This window comes from Herpailurus yagouaroundi, unplaced genomic scaffold (genome assembly GCF_014898765.1).
Source record: "Herpailurus yagouaroundi ecotype Mexico unplaced genomic scaffold, PumYag 28, whole genome shotgun sequence".
NCBI lineage: Eukaryota > Metazoa > Chordata > Mammalia > Carnivora > Felidae > Herpailurus > Herpailurus yagouaroundi.
This window is the reverse complement of record NW_024412376.1, coordinates 97,889,898-97,909,183: the sequence shown is the minus strand read 5'-3', so window position 1 is coordinate 97,909,183 and position 19,286 is coordinate 97,889,898. Positions and strand designations below refer to the sequence as shown.

Genomic DNA, 19,286 nt, shown 5'->3' with positions numbered 1-19,286 from the left:
TCCTGTACTTTCTTCTAGCACTACAAGATAAAAAGTTAAAATTCCTGTGAGTAGCCCTGAGCCTGAATATCTAAGTTGTGTTTAATTTGAAACATTTTACTGATAATAGACCAGATGCCTCAACAGCTGCAGAATTAGGAATTAAATTAAGAACTCATAAAAAACTGCACTCAATATTTTAGTAATGGAGATATTTATTTTGAAAAGCACATGCAGGCAAAAAGACATTGACAATCTAGTTAATGTAAAACTAATAGTGATGATAAAAAATCTTTTTGGCAAAAACAGAAATGATATCGATTTTTTCACCGAAATATTTTTTCCCCTTAAAGGGAACAGTGAAGGTGTTTAAGATATTTATTTATTATTGTATTCCATTACTGTAAAGAGACAGCAGCTACTATTGCACTGATGAATATTTGTTGATTATTGTGTTTAATGTAATTTATTGTTGTATTTGGTTTGGGGTTGGAGGGTCTATTTACTTAAAGACTTGAAAATATACTCTTTGAACACAGCATCCAAATTGACTAGAAAAGTCTTGAAGACTTTCTTTGACAAATTTTTTAAATAGTCCTTTGATTTTTAAAATTGTATTAAATTTTTTCCCTTGGGTTTTCAGAAAGCAGTTTTTTAATGAATACATGCGTATTAACATTTCTAAGTTTTTAGTGGTATATTAAAATATTTTTCAAGACAAAAAGTGTAAGGAAAAACAAAAGTGTACCTTCTGGCTCACCACAGGTGGAATTTCACATTAACAGTAGCTTAAGAGGCATTTCCAAAGATCCTTCTCTGCTTTGCATTCTGTGGTTGGAGAAGAATGGAATGGGAAGAAGGCAGGGAGGTTGTGGGCTATCTCCTCTTTCTGGTATTAATTAGCATCTGTGAACTCAGGCAAATCATACAGTTTTTCTGAACCTTAGTTTCCTTCTCTATACAATAGGGGGTTTAGATTACATACTTTATAAGATTATTCCAACCTTGAAAAAGTCTGTGTTTCTAAATGGTCATGTGTTCCTTTTGAACAATTTTGGTAAGACTATGGTTATGAATATATATTAGCAAGGCTCAAAAAAAAAAAAGAAGGCTTATAAATAACATGACAAAGTTAACTTGACCTTTCCTTGACACGTTTCATGTATCAGTGGGCTAGTTTTCATCAGCTTTGGGTTTGGGAGCACAGGTGATGCCACTCACTGGGCATGAGGGTGAAAATACATGAGGGTGTTCTTGGTCATCACAATGACTGGGTGAACTGGCATTTAGTGCCCAGGGATCAAGAGTGCCACACATCTTGTAATAGGTTTTGACAATTCCTCACTACAAGGAAGCTTCCTTCCCTGAATTGCAAGAACACCCCCATTGGGAACTAGCTAATGAAGTTTAAAGACTTAGTTTTAATTCCATATTTTTATAGTCATCTGGGAAATTAGAAATGAAGTGGTCATATATTTTCTGTTGTATTAGTAACACAAATGCATCTATTCTTAGATGACAACTGGTGTTTTTATGATGCATGGGAGAGAATAGCCTCCAGCTCCATGCACTATATATTGACGATGCAGTAAGAAAAACAGTAAAAATCTCAGCTCCGTTAGTACAGTGTGCAAATATAACTTGAAAACATACTAGGAATAGTTCCTTTGAGTATGAAGTTACTAGTTGCCTGATGATAGCCATATTTTCAAGGAAATGGCTTACAGAAGTTTCCATTCAATATAAGGAGACATTTCTTGTGTCCAGATAAATGTTCTGATAAGACATTAAATGCGTAGATTTGATTCTCTGTAATGGTAAATACCACTTGCCTAATAGCTCTATGCATGATGATGAGTGAAGTGAGTACTTCTTCTTCCCCCTCTGGCCTCTTCTGCATGTGGGTTGGCCTTCGCATATTCCAGGTCAGGTTAAGGATAGAATTCATTTAGCAAGAGTGACTCATCCAAGGCCACCCCAAGAACCTTAGTCACTTTGCTTTGCAATCACTTAAATCACAGGATTAGTTTATTAAATTAAAATTATTTTTCTCTTCTATCTTCTTGAGCTTGTCAAGTCCTTGGTTTGTTAATATGATCATTTAATTTTAAATTTACTTAAGTTAATTTTAAAACTATTGCTTACATTCAGATCTTAGATACTGTGAGTATAGAAGGTATTGGATGGGTAAAATTGTTGTCTAGCAAACCAAAGCCAACTTGTTATTTTCCAGGAATGAAAGGGAACCCCTGTTTTTCCTTCCTTTGGTGAATCTGGGCCTTAATACTGCTGTGGGAGAAGGGGGAAAGGGAAATTAATTTGAAATGTATAACTTTTCATATAAATTTGGTAAAAATTTAGATTTCAGGACAAAGAATTACAGAATTAAAAGAAAAATCTTTTTGCTAATCTTTCATATTCAGTATCCATGCTAGGCCTCCATAATTAACAAAAGTTATACACTACATTCCTCTTAGAATGAATTTTTTGGACATCAGAACAAAAGTCCACTTAGAAATTAGCAATAACCATCTTACCCCAATCTTTCAATATGGAAAATAGGGTCAAAGTGATGTAAATGATTTGTGGTCTACCCAGAGTGCAGAGTCAGGACAAGGCAGACCAGGCTCTTGAGTTTGGTGACTGGTTTTCCTACCCCACTGCCCTATTCCTCAGAGGCCTCCTTGACCCTGAGTTCCCTAAGACAAATAATTGCAAATGCTAGCCTAAGATGGCCAATGGGTGTGATGAATTACCTTCTCTGCTCCACAACTGGAGACGCACTAGTTAAGTACCATCTGGCAAAATTGAGAAAACAGTCACTCATGATTTTTGGTGCTCAATTATTTAGGTGAGGAATTATGGCTGAGAAAAGAACAAGTGAATCTGTAACTAAAATATTAAAAAGCATTTTTACTGAGACTAGATTAACCTTAAAGACAGCTGAGGGGCGCCTGGGTGGCGCAGTCGGTTAAGCGTCCGACTTCAGCCAGGTCACGATCTCGCGGTCCGGGAGTTCGAGCCCTGCGTCAGGCTCTGGGCTGATGGCTCGGAGCCTGGAGCCTGTTTCCGATTCTGTGTCTCCCTCTCTCTCTGACTTTCCCCCGTTCATGCTCTCTCTCTGTCTCAAAAATAAATAAACGTTAAAAAAAACATTAAAAAAAAAAAGACAGCTGAAAAATACACCATATTAAAATCAAGGTATAATATTTCCTAGTTTTAGTTACATTTTAAAGCTAATTCCTTGCAATAATATTAATTATGTTGAACCCATATGATATGAACGTTCTCAACACACTGGATTTTCATTAATTCAGTCTTCAAGCCACACTACAATTGTACATTCTTGTATTATGCTGTTCATATTTCTGAAAACAATGAAACAAGTAAGCCTGATGGTATTAAATAAAGGATTTCATGCAAAAAACAAAAACAAAATTTAACAACAACAACAACAAAACTGGTTTATCTCTTTAAGCAATGCCTTACTGAGTCAAGTAAATCATTGAAGGTGAGTGAGAAAATGGAAGGGGGGGGGAAGAGGCTTCAGCTCATGGCAACTACTGTATAAAGCTGAGAAACAGGGAGCGTCCTTTCTGTGCTGTGCTTTTATTATCTCTCTGTTTGTGATCCCATCGTCTACTGTTTAATTTGTGGAACATTCCAGGGAGTATCCTTAGCTTCCCTGACATGAGTCTGGGCCCGGGCCTTGAAGGCTCTGAGGGATTCCTTTCTGAAATAAGGTTGGACAAGTAGAGCAAGTTGGCTATTCAGCACATGGCTCAGCTGGTTGTGGCAGACTTCTCATTGGGAGCAGGTGAAATCTTTGTGCCACTGAGCCGTGGGAGGCCAGAGCGTGCTGCCCCATGCAGTGTTGCAGGCATTTCTGAAGAGTGTAGGATGTGATCTCAGAAAAATGGGCTTACTTCTGTATCTCAAAAGAGAGAACACTAAATGCTTAGACTTCCTTCACACGTTTGCATGTTGCTCAGTGGTGTTCCATCTGGGAGTTTGCTTCTAATGTATGTATTTTCAAGCAAGAATGGCACAGTGGTGGCTTATGAGGGTTAGTTCTTATTAATTTAGCTGATGACACTCTGACCAAATGCGTGGAAATAATAATAGTGGCATACTTTTGCTGCTGTTTTCTGTTTGTTTGATGTAATAAAGGTTTTGTTAATGTCTTAGAAAGAGCCCTTACAGAAAATAAAATTATATTGCACTATTTTGTGGAAATGCCAAGCAATTAGCGTATGGTATCATTAATGAGTTGTATTATTAATGTGAAATGCTAAAATAATTCAGAAAGCATAAATGATATGTAAAGGCCGTCTTACCACGAGCCTGGAGAGGGTGGGCATGAAGGGGAGGCATAAAGAGAGAATAAGTAAACACATGTGTGATGTTAAGGCGGAAGGTACTGAAATTGCCGGTAATATTTCCTAGTAGTCAGCGATATGCTGAGTTACAGCTGGTGCTGCTACTGTTTGTCAAGGTCATCAGGGAACAGATCCTATGACTGCTTAAGGGATGGGAGATTGATTCCTGATACCAATTTTGACTCTTAAATTGTAACCAGAATAATTAGGACTGTGTTTACAGACTTGGGAACAGGCAGCAAAAGCCTCTGGTAACTTATTTCAGATGGATCAAGTTAAATTTTTATCTTAAATCTGAGCTTTGATTTGAAACAAAGGTATTAGCTAGTTTTTTTGAGATGGTAGTTCCTTTACCTTGCAACTTCCTGTTATTCTATTGTTAAGTTTCCAGAGAATTCTCTTTAGAATACATTCACATAGAAATCAGTCTACCTGCCTGCTTTCTGAGAGACTGAATTTGATGCTGTAGTTTATTTTAATCAGAGGCAGGGAAATACTATTATTTTTTGACTATTAAGAATTGTAGTAAGCAATTTAGACATAGAATATTTGTTTGGCAGCTTTTGGAAAGCTATTAAACTGGCAGCCCCAACTCCTATTAGAACGATGTACGTACCTCTGTGGTCTGAGTGTAGTGCTCTGTTTATGGGAAACGAGTGGCCACTAACTAGGAGTTGACCCACTTATTTGAAAACATTTTTTTTTCAAAATAGAACTTATATGACATGATACCTTAAAATTCTTCATTATTGTATGGGGAATTTTTTAATTCATTTGTATTAATAAATTTTTCCCATAGAGACCATCTGATACAAGTTTGAGTCTCAGATGTTTTAATCTTTATCAAATTTAATCTTTATTTTTAGTCCAACACAAGTTCTTCTTTCTGTAGCCTACAATTTGCCTTTTATTAATAGGTGTGTTTATGTTAACACTTTTCTGATATTCAAGCATGATTGACTTTTATTTTTTTCATTTGTGAATGGTATTTATAAGAGTTAGTGCAAGACTTGGTATTCTGAGTTGATCAATTATCCTATTATCTTGCTTTATTCTCTTCAAAGTTTTGACTAAATTGGGCATGATATTAAATGCCTTTCACTTTGTCACATAAAAATAATGCTTTCTTAGACTAATTTTAAGTTGATAATGTTTTCATAATTAATGGCTTTTTAGATTATAATTGTTTATTTTTTAGTTCATTAGTGGCTACTATGGTATAATTCTTCCATTTAAAGCAAGCCTTTAGGAAAATAACAGTTCTGTTCTCTCTTCTTTTTTTGTGTGTTTGACTATAAATATCAGAGTCATAAATTATGACTACAAAAATAAGTAATGGAAACATATCTCTTTTGCTATTAATTGCCACTTACTCTTCTGTGACTTTTTTTTTTCTTGTTTGATATTAATAAGTCAGTCAGGCTCTATTTCAGTTCAAGTGCTATCTAGAAATCACCAGGACTCCTGGAGCCTGTTCACACCCACATGGCTGTCTGGAAACCAGACTAAGAGAACAGTGATACTGGGCAGGGGTCCTAAGAAGGATTCTGAGTGGATTAGCTACTTATTGGGGTATTGAAACCAGTGGTTTTCATCTATACTTTGACCATGAATGTACACTTGCTTCTTGGTTCAAGGAAGACGTTTGCCAGAGTACATTGTCAACCAGTAGACCAAGGATTTTGTCATGTGATGACAGCCTTCAATACCTCTGGGGGTCCCTAATGCCATTTCAGAAGAATGAACCTGAAGTTCCCTTAGAAGTTTCAGCCACTAGAAGTTTCTAGTGAATTTGAAACTATATTGAGCAGGTGACAGACCCACATCAACAGCCCTTTCCTCTTGTAAGCTCAATGCTTTGCTTCAGTCCGTTCTCTGACCACCTTTTTCTTTCTTTTGTCTTTCTGCCATTTTCATTCCTTTTCTTACTTTGCTTTATTTATCACCCTGGAACCTTACCTATCAGTTTCCTGTTTTCTTCCCATATTCCTTCTCATTATTATTGTTCAGGGTATTTATCTGGTCCTCTTTCTTCTTCAGTTACACATTTCTAGGATGTACTGCATGGATCATTGTTTTTGTTTCCTTTGGGTTGAATCCATGCACTAGATATTACACTTTGTCCCAAACTTCTTAATGAACTGTTGTATACCTATTATTATTAACTCCTTTCTATTCCCACCCCCATTAAGCTTTTGTAGAAATGTAAAACCGGACAAGCAGTTGATTTCCAAATATTACATTGGTTTGTTCAAAACACTCTAGATGTGAGAGTAAGTTCTAACATTCACTAGGATTGGCAAGTCACCTGAATTATTTTGTAAAATGGAGATAATGATAAAATGAGATAATATAACTGAAAGCATTTCATGGTACATAAGTTAGTTATTGTTACTGAGAATTATTATTCAAGAGAGTTACCATTTAATATCATGGGACATTTTAAAATTTGTATTTTACTTTTTAACTTTTTATGTTGAAGTAATTTCGTGCATAAGAATTTGCAAAAGATAGTACAAAGAATTCTCGTTTGACCCTTTCTAAATGTTAGGATCTTAAATTTATCAAAACCAGGAAATTAACTTTGGTATAACACTATTAACTAATCTATAGATGGTATTTAAATTTCATCAGTTGTACCACCAATGTCCTTTCTCTGGACCTGTATATAAACAGGAATCACATATATGCTCAGTTGTCATGCATTTTAGTCTCCTCCAGTTCTTCAATTTTTCTTTGTCTTACATGAATTGACAAAGAATAGTGACCAGTTGTTTTGGAAATATCTCTTGATTTGAGTTTTCTGATGGTTGAATTCAGGTTACGCATTTTTGGCAAAAGTACCATAGAGTGATGCTATACCTTTCTCAGCTCATCATATCAGGAAACAAATGATGTCAATATGTCTAATTACTAATGATGTTAACTTCAATTCCTAAGTTAAGTCTGACAAGTTTCTCCACTGTTAAGTTGCTAGTATCCTTTTTGTAATTCGTAAGCATGTTGTGGGGAATACTTTGAGACTAAATAAATGACCAGTTTTTTCATCATACTTTCAATCACACATTTTATCAATCATTGATGATTAATATCAATATTGATATCAATTGATATCAATCATTGATGATTCCGGCTTGAAAGAGTTGTCATTAATGGGGCACCTGGGTGGCTCAGGCAGTTGAGCATCCAACTTTGGTTCAGGTCATGATCTTACATTTCGAGAGTTTGAGCCCTACGTTGGACTCTGTGCTGACAGCTCTGAACCTGGAGTCTGCTTCAGATTCTGTGTCTCCCTCTCTCTCTGCCCTTCCCTTGCTCACACTCTGTGTCTCTCTCAAAAATAAATAAACATAAAAAAAAGAAACAGTTGTCATTGAGATGTTTGCCCAATGATTTTTTTTTATTTCCTCACTCCTACATTAAATTCTTCTGTAAGGAAGAGCTTTCCTTTCTCCTTCACTTATTTACTTATTCAATTATTTATTTATATCAGTATGGACACATGGATTTTTGTTTTATTCTATGAGTTATAATCCATTGTAACTGGTATTTATTTTGTTGTCCACATTTGGCCATTTGACCAATTTTCAAGTTGATTTTGTGTCTTTTCTTCGTATTACCATCTTCACACTTCTTATTTTCTCCAGGTGCTCTTATACTCTCAGATGCTCCAGGCGAATCTTATACTTTTTGTGATCCAGCCCTTGAATCAGACATTCAAGGAGTCCAGATTTCTTTTATTGAAGAATGGTATTTAGAAACCAAGATCTAGGTGTTAGATATGCTCAATCACAAATCCTTCAATTACACATAAAGCACTTTCAGAATTACTGGCCCATATCTCTGTGAAAAACAAATTTCCTAACTAAAGTACACTACTTGTGTACAACTGTTTTTCTTTTGACTTGGAAGATAGACTTGAAACACTGTGGTCTACAAGGAAAACTCTGGAGATGTCCTCTTTATCTGAATATTTGAGTAAGTAAGCAAGTAATCTACTAGCCAAGGTGTTTTCTTTACTAGACTAATTTTGATACCTTCTTTGTTACCAATGTGAAAAAGAAGCATCATATTTCTAATAGGTTTTCTGGCTATTATAGAATTTGGGCAAGAATGCTGCCCACAATTAGGAAAATGTAAAACCCCATGGAAACTGCATGTCATTATATTTGAAAATTTTAACTTTTTGAGTTTTTGCTAGAATTTGGTCAGGAACTAGTGTAAATGGCTGCTATTTATAGCATCATTTCAGCCTCTTAAATTAACCCTCACAGTTATTGTTGTAGTTCTTTTGCAATTTCCCCAGCTCCACATTCCCTGATTCTTTTTCTTTAAGTCTACCCTGAAAATTGAATCAGCCTCAGGTTATGAAGGTGAAGATGATGTACAATTTTATAACCCTACTCCCTATTTCTAACATGACTTAAAATAGTGTATCGTTCCTGGCCAATTCTGCATAAGAGACATTCAAAAGACAAGGAGGACTTTTTTCTATTGCACATACCTGTTGTCATTATAGGTATGTACCACAGCTTGCATCTGATACAAAAACAAAAACAATAAAACAAAACCCCAAACAAACAAACAAACAAACAAGCAAAAAAAACCCAGAAGTCCAGGGCATTTTTTTTTGTCATTGTGTTTATCCAATGTTAAATGGCTGAGATAGCATTGAATTTCGGTTAATCCCTAATATTCAGGCTTCCTCCCTGCCTCTTCCCACCCTTGTTTACATCCAGTTAACTTTAGATGCAATTAACAACACATTAATGTTCTTTACCTAAAACTTTTATCATATGCACTTTGAATTCTCTCCCCTCTTTGGGAAACTGAATATTACAGTAGCTCAGAGTATGTAGACTCTGGATTGCTCACTCAGGTTCTGATCCTGCTCTACCAGCTCTGTGGTTCTTGGTCGAGCTACTTAATCTCAGTTGGTAGTAGTTTCTTTTTCTGGAAAATGAAAACCAAAATAGAACTCCTTTATGTGGTTGTTGTAAAGTTTAAATGAGCTAATAGATAGTGGTGCTTAGAAACATCCCTGGCACATAGTAAGCATTCACTAAATGTTATTGCTGTTGTGGTGGTTATTACCTGTGTACCATGGCTCCCTTGTGGTCTCTGCATCATACTGCATTTTCTAGACCACTAGATATGTGGGCACTTAAGATGTATATGCACGGTAAGGAATAGGAAGTTATTCCTCCATTGGAAGGAGTCAGTCCCTCGGGGGAGGATGAAGTTGAAAGGAGATGGCAATTAAAAAGTAAACAATACATGGGGTGCCTGGGTGGCTCAGTTGGTTAAGCATCTGACTTTAAGTCAGGTCATGATCTTGTGGTTCCTGAGTTTGAGCCCTGCGTTACTCTCTGTGCTGACAGCTCAGAGCCTGGGGCCTGCCTCAGATTCTGTGTCTCCCTTTCTCTCTGCCCCTCCTCTGCTCATGCTCATGCTCTGTCTCTCTCTCTCTCTCTCTCCCAAAAATAAATAAACATTAAAAAAAGTAATACAAAATACCATGTGATTTCACTCATTTGTGGAATTTAAGAAACAAATGATCAAAGGACAGAGAGGGAGAGAGGGAGGGAGGAAGAGAGAGAGAGAGAGAGAGAGAGAGAGAGAGAGAGAGAGAGAGACCAAGAAACAGACTCATAACTATAGAGAGAAAACTGATGGTTACCAGAGGGGAAGTGGGCAGAATAGGTGATGGAGGTCAGGGAGTGCACTTGTTGTGATGAGTACTGGGTGTTGTATAGAATTGTTGAATCACTGTATTGTACATCTGAAACTAATATAACACCTTATTAAGTCTACTGGAATGAAAATAGAAAATTTAAAAAGTAAACAATACAACATTACTATGTACTTTTTACTCTCCTAAATCTTCTCTATTGATTTAAGTCTCTCCCATAAGAAATAAAATAATAGAAAACATCCCTTTTTTGAATTTTTTTTCTCATAATAAGATAAAATTTCATGGGAAACTCCAAGATAAGGAGAAACCTAAGCCAAAAATAGACTCTCCAACCTGACAAGCCATTTTGTCTTTCTGAAAGATGAGATCTGTAAACTGCAGGGTATCACAGTCTCTTTCTCTGCTTTGTTTCTGGGTTTCAGTGAAGAAGGAACAGAGCTGGAAGGGATGGGGTTGGTAGGAAATGCTAAAAAGAGGAGGAGTGTCCCAAATCAAGTAGTAGTTGAGTCCAGAACAAAATTGTTATTAATTTAGAATTATCAGATATGAGGACAGAGTGACTTCTATTAGAATGTCTATTTTTAATAGTGTGTCTGGATTTAGCACCCTATAATATGATGGGTGTTGCCAGCACTTCTGATGTTCCGATAGAGGTGTGATAGTGACTCAGTGCTCGGGTTTCTCTCCTTAGCTGTAATTTATGAATGTCAGCATGATTTATCTGGGATGGAGAAAGACAGTTTTAATGTTTTGATAGTACTGCTTATTTCATATATGTTTGCATCTCATTTTGATTTGGTATCTTCAAAATCCCGGGGACTGTATGAAGTAGTTACACTACTGTTACTCTCGTGAGATTTTGATCTTTTATTTTAAGTAGCATAGTGAACTCTGTCAGTGAATGCATTTTCCACTATTAGTCACACTTGGTGGTTACGAGGTTCTGTTTTCTTTTATACAAATGCCAACATTTTTGTAGCTTATTGACTGATGGAGGGTGCATGTTGAAAGCTACTGAGAACCATGAAAAGGAAGACTACAGGTGTTTATTTACTGAGGGTTAATAAGAGACTCATTCATATGGTATTCTCATCCTTTGTCTGCAGGGATCTAGGAGAGTTTTTGGTTGCATGTGGCTTTGTGGCTTAGCAGTTGTAACACAGGAACAGCTTGTGAGTATCACCATGTGACAGGGCCATCAAGCAGCAGAAATAGGTCCATCACAACCACTGTTGACTTGTGCATCGGAATCCTTGGTATGGTGGGAATGTTTATTTATTTACTTTTCATAAACTAAAATAAAGAACTGCTTCCTTGAAGAAGTCTATTTCCCCTCTGGCTTTTGAGAAGATTATAATCTTTTGCATGATTTATTGATCACCTTTTGACCATAAGTGTATGTCATGTCATATTGGACATGTTTCAAGTTCAACAACATATAAATAAAAATGGCCATGCAACAATGTGAAGACAAGCATACTTAAGCTCCAGGGTATATTCAGTTGTAACGATAAAAAAGCACAGCCTTAGGTCTTCCATGGTTCATCACGTTTTCATGTGGGTTTTGCAGATTCCTGGCTACAGACATTAGGACCCTTATTTTGGTCACAAGTTGAAAACCTTTGGGAAATTGATATTACCCATTGTCTATGGTGAAAGTTTATCCTTTCTGGGAAAAGTTCTACCTACAAAATAGAGAGGGATGAGAAGAGATTTATGGATAGACAAAGAAGGAATTAAGTCATTTTCTAAAGTTTGTAAGTGGAAGAGGAAGGAAGAAAGTCATCTCAAGCAGAGAGAAACCCAGGTGCAAAGAAACAATGCAGTGATGAGAATATCAGGAGACATTTGGTAAATGTCCAGGAGTCTAGGATGAATTTGGACACTGCTGATAATGGAGGAAAGGAGTAAAGAACTATGAAAGGGTTAACATGACTAAACTGGGTGATTAATTAATGGAAGGAGGGTGAGAGAGAAGGAGATGGGAAAGACCCGAACCAGCTGAGCTTATTAGTCACGGATGTTAGTGACCACATCTCACTCTGCCACATCCATTTCTGAATAGCCCAATTGGGGTATTAAATCATGTGCTTTTGTGAAGCCTAAAAATAGTTTCATGCCTCAAATCTGTCAGTCCTATGAGCAACTTTGAGAAAATAAGTTCTGTGTGTATTAAATTCTGGAAAAGAACATTTACTGTTCAGAGATTTTATAAAGACTAATTGGAGGAGAGAAGTCACTTTGTAATAACTATATAAATGCAAAATGTATTGTTACTCTGTTGCCCACTACCGCTAATGGTCAACATTAAACATGTGTGTTTGCAAAAGCATTTCCTCTGTGCTAAATTAAGAAATGCAGCACCTTGTCCTTAATTTTTTAGTGAGACTGTTGTAGCAGTCTCTGGACACATTGTGGCTTTGCCATGCACTTGGGTCTCCCTCCAGCATTCCAGCCCCTTTTCCATCTTTTTAATTTCTGGTCTAAACAAGAAGTAGTTATGGTTGAGTTCCTTTTTCTCTTAAGTTGGTTAATGAAAAGTGTGCAGTCCTTTTATCCAAGTAAAATAAATGCATAAGCCATGAGGCAAGCTGATAGTTTATTTTCTTTGGTGACAGGAGCAAGGAGATATTTGTGAGGAAACAAAATACTTGTTTGCAAAGAATCAGTGTTAATGTGTCAAAGGTGACTAACATTTTGAATCTCATCCAGACACCTACTACAGGGGAACTAAGGACACAGTAAAATAATGGCCATCTTGATTGAATACCTGGCTTGGCTTTCCAGACTAGATTTCCATGTTGCTTGTACAGGTCTGGACCAAGTCTCACTAAAATTTTGTAGACAAAACCTTGCTCCTTTAACCCAACACTAGACAGAAAATAGCCAAGTGCTGTTATTTTTTTCTATGACCTGCTTGCATTGGTATTCTGAATTTTTCAGGGTTACTAATGGGAAAAGGAAGAACACTGTAGAGCACAGAGGCTCTGTGTCCTGTTTCTGAACTGAGCCTCATGCTGAACTGCCTGTAGAGAGTGAGATTCTACTTCCCTAAGAGGGGAAATCCATTGGCCAGGGCATAACAGAGTGAAGAGAGCAAAGAGAGTCTTTCTCCTGTAAAGCTCAGAGAAAAATTAGAATCTTTGGAAAGAGGGCCCTGGAATTTATATTGTAATTTCTCACGTGAGTCTTGTGTACATGAAAGTTTTAAAGTATTTACTAAAATATCTGCACCCTACCAGGGTCATTTTATGAAAAAAAATGCATATATGTACAACTAAAAACTGCTTATCTACATTCTAAGGAAATGAAAGGTACTTCTAAGAGGTCACGTGGTTTTATGTGGGAGGCCAACACCTGGAAGATCAGAAAGCCTTTATCAGTCTTTCATTCCTCTTTCCTCCTGCCTGTGGTGATTACTCAAGTTCAAATATGTGAAACCATGAAAAGTGAAGGCACATTCTCAAGGGGTCTAGTTGAAGAGAGCTCCCACTTGGCTTACACCCTTGACTGGACCTAGGATTGGTCCTTCCCTTGCATCAGCTACTACAACCATCTTCCATTATCACCACTTAAAGGAAGGTTCCATTAAACAACAAAGTGCAAACCAAAATAAGACAAAGAAACATATGCCTCGCATATTGTTGCTGAAGGAGAAGGGTGGATAGTGATTGACTCAGCTCTGTGCTGTTCCGCATGGTACCACAGCTATTGAGCATTTGCCCTCGAGCCAGTACAACTGAGTAACTGAGTTTTTTATTTGTTTCTAATTTTAACTTAATTAACTTATATTTGAGTTTAAAAATGCATTTTTTGGGGTGCCTGGGTGACTCAGTCTGTTAAGCATCTGAGTTCGGCTCAGGTCATGATCTCACAGTTCACGAGTTCAAGCCCTGCGTTGGGCTCTGTGGTGACAGCTCAGAGCCTGGAGCCTACTTCGGATTCTGTGTCTCCCCCCCCCCCCCTCTGCCCCTCCCCTGCTCATACTCTGTCTCTCTGTCTCTTAAAAATAAATAAACATTAAAAAAATTTTTTTAAACACATTTTTTTTTCAATTGTTGCAAACAGTTTAAGTATTTTTTGGAATAACTAGGTTTCTGGAAATCTGCTTTTTAAACTATGAGTTTTAAATTTCATTCCTAATAACAATCAAGTATTTCTGATAAAAATTTAGCCTCCAAATGGAGATGTGCTGTAAGCATAAAATATACACTGTATTTTTAAGACTTAGTAAAAAGAATGTAAAATATCTCACTAATATTTTTAATATTGTTTGCATGTTAAAATGATACATTTTTGGATACATTGGGTTTAAGTACATTATTAAAATTAATGTCACCTCTTTCTTTTTACTTTTTTAATTGTAGGTAGTAGAAAATTTTATACATGACTTTCATTATAGTTCTGTGAGACAGCACTGATTCAGATGTTTAAGACAGACCCATATTTCCATAGTATTGGATACTTAGAAGTCTGGGTTCCATAATATTCATTTTAATGTCATGGCTCCAATAGAGAATAAACATATATTAGGTGATGACAATAAATAATTTTATGTCCTTAGAAAACAGTTGGAGGACTCCTGGGTGGCTCAGTCGGTTAAGCGTCTGACTTCAGCTCAGGTCATGATCTTGCAGCTTATGGGTTTGAACCGTGTGTTGGGCTCTGTGCTGACTCAGAGCCTGGAGCCTGCTTCAGATTCTGTGTGTGTGTCTCTCTCTCTGCCTCTCCCCTGCGCATTCTGTCTCTCTCTCTCAAAAATAAACATTACAAAAATAAAAAAAAAGAAAATAGTTGGACTGCTCTGTTACTAAGAATACAGATTATTAACCCAGCAGGAGCTAGTGCCAACCTAATAGGTGTCAAATCATTAAAACAACTAAGAATATTTAGAGTGAGGATGGAATACATGTTTACCAAGATCCTTTTCTTATTCCAGATTTCCTTCCCACAACTTTTGAAGAAATTTATCTTAGTTGAAATTAGCTAGGCAAAATATACTGTTTCAATTATATCACATGACACATATAAATCTAGCAATAAATATTTATGAATCGTCAGTTCAGATGTGGAATGCTCAGGTCCTCAGAGAGGAATATAGGAGCCTATAAGACTTCATTCTTGCCCATGTGAGACTTAGAAATCTGGTATAGTAGGTAAGAAACATATTTTAAAATTTGGAAATATAGGGGCACCTGGGCAGCTCAGTCAGTTTAAGTGTCAGACTCTGTTTCAGCTCAGGTAATGATCTGGCCAGTTTGTGAATTCGAGCCCTGCATCAGACTCCATGCTGACCATGCAGAGCCAGTTTGGGATTGTCTCTCTCTCTCCCTCTTTGCCCCTCCTCTGCTTGTGCTCTTTCTCTCTCTCAAAATAAATACATAAACTTAAAAAAATTGAAGATTTGGGGCTCCTGGGTGGCTCAGTCAGTTAAGTGTCTGGCTCTTGGTTGCAGCCTAGGTCATGATCTCAAGGTTTGTGAGATCAAGCCCCGCATCAGGCTCTGTGCTGACAGTGTGAAGCCTGCTTGGGATTCTCTCTCTCTCTCTCTCTCTCTCTCTCTCTCTCTCTCTCTCTCTCCCTCCCTCCCTCCCTCCCTCCCTCTCTCTCTGCCCCTTCCCTGCTCATTCACTCTGTCTCAAAAATAAATAAACATTAAAAAAAATGAAGAAATAAAAGGACATACATAATGGAGGATTAAATTGTAGATTCTAATTGTTTGGAAATTTGGGGGCAAAACCAAACAAATGTGAACTGAGGTTTTGTAAAGTGAAGGCTGTATAGTGAAGATGGGTCTTGATCTAGGATGGTCAGATTTTCATGGCCCTGGGGGAGGGAGCTCCCAGAGATTTGCACATTGACACACGGGGTTTAATTTTGGGTCACTGATCACTTCCCTAAAGCTGTTTACTTGCCTTCCTACCTGAATGTGAACTTTTTGAGGACAATGATTCTGTTTATTTCATCTTCTTCATTCCAAAGCCTTTGGTGCCTGTTGTGTGGTGGGTATTCAGTTATATTTATGGATTTCATCAATATCTGAATGAGTAAGTGAGAGCATTCTCATCAGAATAAAGAGAATAACCCAGGAAACAGTAATGGGCATGAGCATTATGAGATGTGGGTTACAGAAGACCTTTTATCATTTTACTTTCTGATCTAAAAAAATAGAAGTGTTTCCTAACTTTTTCTGAGGGTTGTTGGAGATCTTCACACATGAAGAGAAAGGACTTGATAAACTATAATGTACTATTAAATCCCAGACTTCACTATTATTCACCCAGGGACAGGTTCTTCTTCATCTTTGTAGTTGTCACCTTGTATAGAAATGGATATTCAATAACTGGTTGTTTAATAAAAGAGTCAAAGAATGAATGTCTTGCCACTTTCTTTATTTCTGTTTTCTACCTGCCTGAAAATGCAGGTAGCCTTCTTGTTAGAAAAGTGTCTAAATTCTGGTTAAACTTTGAAGAGAAGCTTGGCATCTTTGCTTACGAATCAATTTCATGTATGTGAGTCCATGAATTTTTTCATCTCTTTTGTCTTTTCAGTACAGTTAAAAAAAACTTTTAAAATGTATTCTTTGGCCATTAGAATTGATTCAGATTTTTGAAGTTTCCAGGTATATGACCTCAGGATTGAGTCTTCCACTCAATATATAGAAATATATTGAGATATAGAAAGCATATCTCAGTTAAAATATACCTTCACTTTGCTCATGTGATTCCTTCTATGTAAGGCAGTTAGGGAAGACATGAAATATCTTTCCTAAAATCCTGATTCAGATACACCCAACAGCAATAATTTGGGGGCAACAAGGTCAAAATTATTATTAAAGAAAATACTGCATTAAAAATGCTAACTTCAAAAAAAGAATTTCCAACTTAAGAGAGATATGGGCAGAATTGAGTGGCTTATTCTGAAGGTTGCAGGAGTGGTCTTCCATTCTTAAATTACAACTCTCGAAGAGTATTTCTCTGTGATGTATGCTTTCCATATCTTACAACTGCATTTGTCAATTTTACGTCAATAAAACTGGGGTAAAAAAAAAAAAAAAAAGAATGTTTCTCTTCCTGACTCATAAGCATTTGACCTAAGGCTGAAAAGGCTCAGAAATGTTTTGCCACCACCAGCCGAAATAGAAGCACAATGCAGATCCTATAGATAAAACTCCAACATCCTGTCTCCAAGCTCTGAGCATTCATTTCTCATAATATTCCTTCCTTCCATTCTCATTACTGTCACCCTTCCCCAGGCCCTCCACCTTCTGACACCTGGATTATTGCTGTTTTGTGCAACCATTTAATTTATCTGCCTTTAGCTTTTGCTGCAATTAAATCCATCTTTCATATTGGTGCCAGTTCAGTAAACCACTGCTTTCTTCCTATCTTTCCTCTCTCCCCAAGTCTACACTGGCTACACTTCTTGCTGGGGCTTTCCAATCATAACTGACCCAGTCAACCTTCTTCCTCTGTGTCTTTCCACTGTCCTCCTCCCACACCCCAGTATTACTCCCTTTTCCAGTCCTTTCCCTGCCTGGAATTCCCTCCTCCCTCCTTGTGTGAGTCTGGTCAGCCCTGGGTCCTGTCCTGTCCTTCCATGAAACCTTTCCTCCAGTCTGTCCCTGCAAGGAGTGATCCCTCCATTGTGTTAGGTTTTAGAGAATTCTAGCTATATACTTGATTGCATCATTTATCAGATTCTGCTTCTTAGTATTAGTTTTTATCTGTGTGTTTTAACTGGATATTGCTTAATTGGATTAAAAAAAACAAAGTATGAAAGGAATATCTAGATTATAAAAAAGACACATGCACACATTTAAAAACATATGGAATGTGTTATAGAGGACCTATTTATCAGTATATTAAATATAGAAACAGTTTCTAGCACTGAAAGTTGAAGCAGGACCTGAAGAAAACTTTCTCTTTGAGAAACTCTTTCTTTATCCAGGTATTTAGAAAGGCTCATCTACTCTAACCTGGTGGCATGTTTATTCTTAAAGCATAATAAAAATGTGCTTCAAGATCTGCAACTGTAATGCTGCTGAGTTTCCTTTTGCTTTTTCATGATACTTTTTCTGGTTTGAATTTGTTAAAGGATATTTACTTTGAACCCTGAGGCTTTTCATGTAATTTTTAATTATGTATATGTATATTTACATTTATAATATGTAATAAATACATTTACAATTATATATTTATAAATTAAATACGATACATTAAAAATGCTACTTTTGTACTATGGCTGTTGTAATTGTGCCTTTTACTGAGAAACCCCTGCTCCTAATAGATATCATACTCTAATAGCACAAATGTAGAATGGTGACAAGATGTGTCTCCATATTTATGGCCCTTGATCTTTACTATCCAGAAATATTTTTCAAAGATCAAACCACAGCACACTTGGCTCTTGGCACTAGAAAACTTGGGCTTTGATGGTGATCAAGTATTGCATGTGATGTGGCGGCTCTTAAAAGGGACTCTTCAACAATGTGATGGGGATATACACTGCTCTTTTGTTTCAGAGAAATACTTTGCCAAGATTAAAAAAAAAAAAAAAAGACTTATAAGAGTAGGACTTTCCTCCTTTGGATTTTTGACTGGATACTTATCTTTATGAAAAAGTGCCATGGAATGTCTCATTTCATGTCGAAGCTGGCACTAGGACCCTGAAGAAATGTCTGCCATCAGGGCAATGAACAGACAAAATGTCACACCTTCACACAATTCAGAATATTTTTTCTCCCTTACTGTCCCTTCCGCCTCATCTCTTTTCTTCTCTCTGTATTTCTCTCTCTCTCCCTCCCCCCCTCCTCCTTCCCCCTCAACCCCTCCTCCCCATTTCCTTGCAGGTTCTCCACCTGCTTCCCCTTATATCTTCAGGCTCATTTTTCTTCTTCTGCTCACCCCACCCTGCTTTTCCTTGTGTGCCCATCTCTTTCTCTAAGACTTGGAAGTCTCTAAGACTTCCAAGACAAGATATCCTCACTGTATCTTTCCTGTCTTTCCCCTGAGTCTGTATTCTCTCTCCTGGTTTTTTCCTCTGGAAGACAAATCTGTGTCTGTGGTCTGGTAAATTGTTGGTTGTGTAGGATCATGTATGGTGTAAGCTTGTCTTGTTTGTCCTTTCTACTATTAGTCTGTTTCTTCCAGATGAGCTCTTAGAGTGTGGTAATTTATTTAATTTATTTAAATAAAATAGTTGAACAGCCACCCACAAAATACAATGAATCC

General features: G+C 37.0%; 1 protein-coding gene across 2 annotated transcripts in view; it reads left to right on the top strand.

The window, feature by feature from the left end:
- The window catches only part of ARHGAP24 (Rho GTPase activating protein 24), a 662,096-nt gene that overhangs the window by 153,054 nt on the left and 489,756 nt on the right, over positions 1–19,286 (top strand). The gene's annotated exons all lie outside the window — the stretch shown is intronic.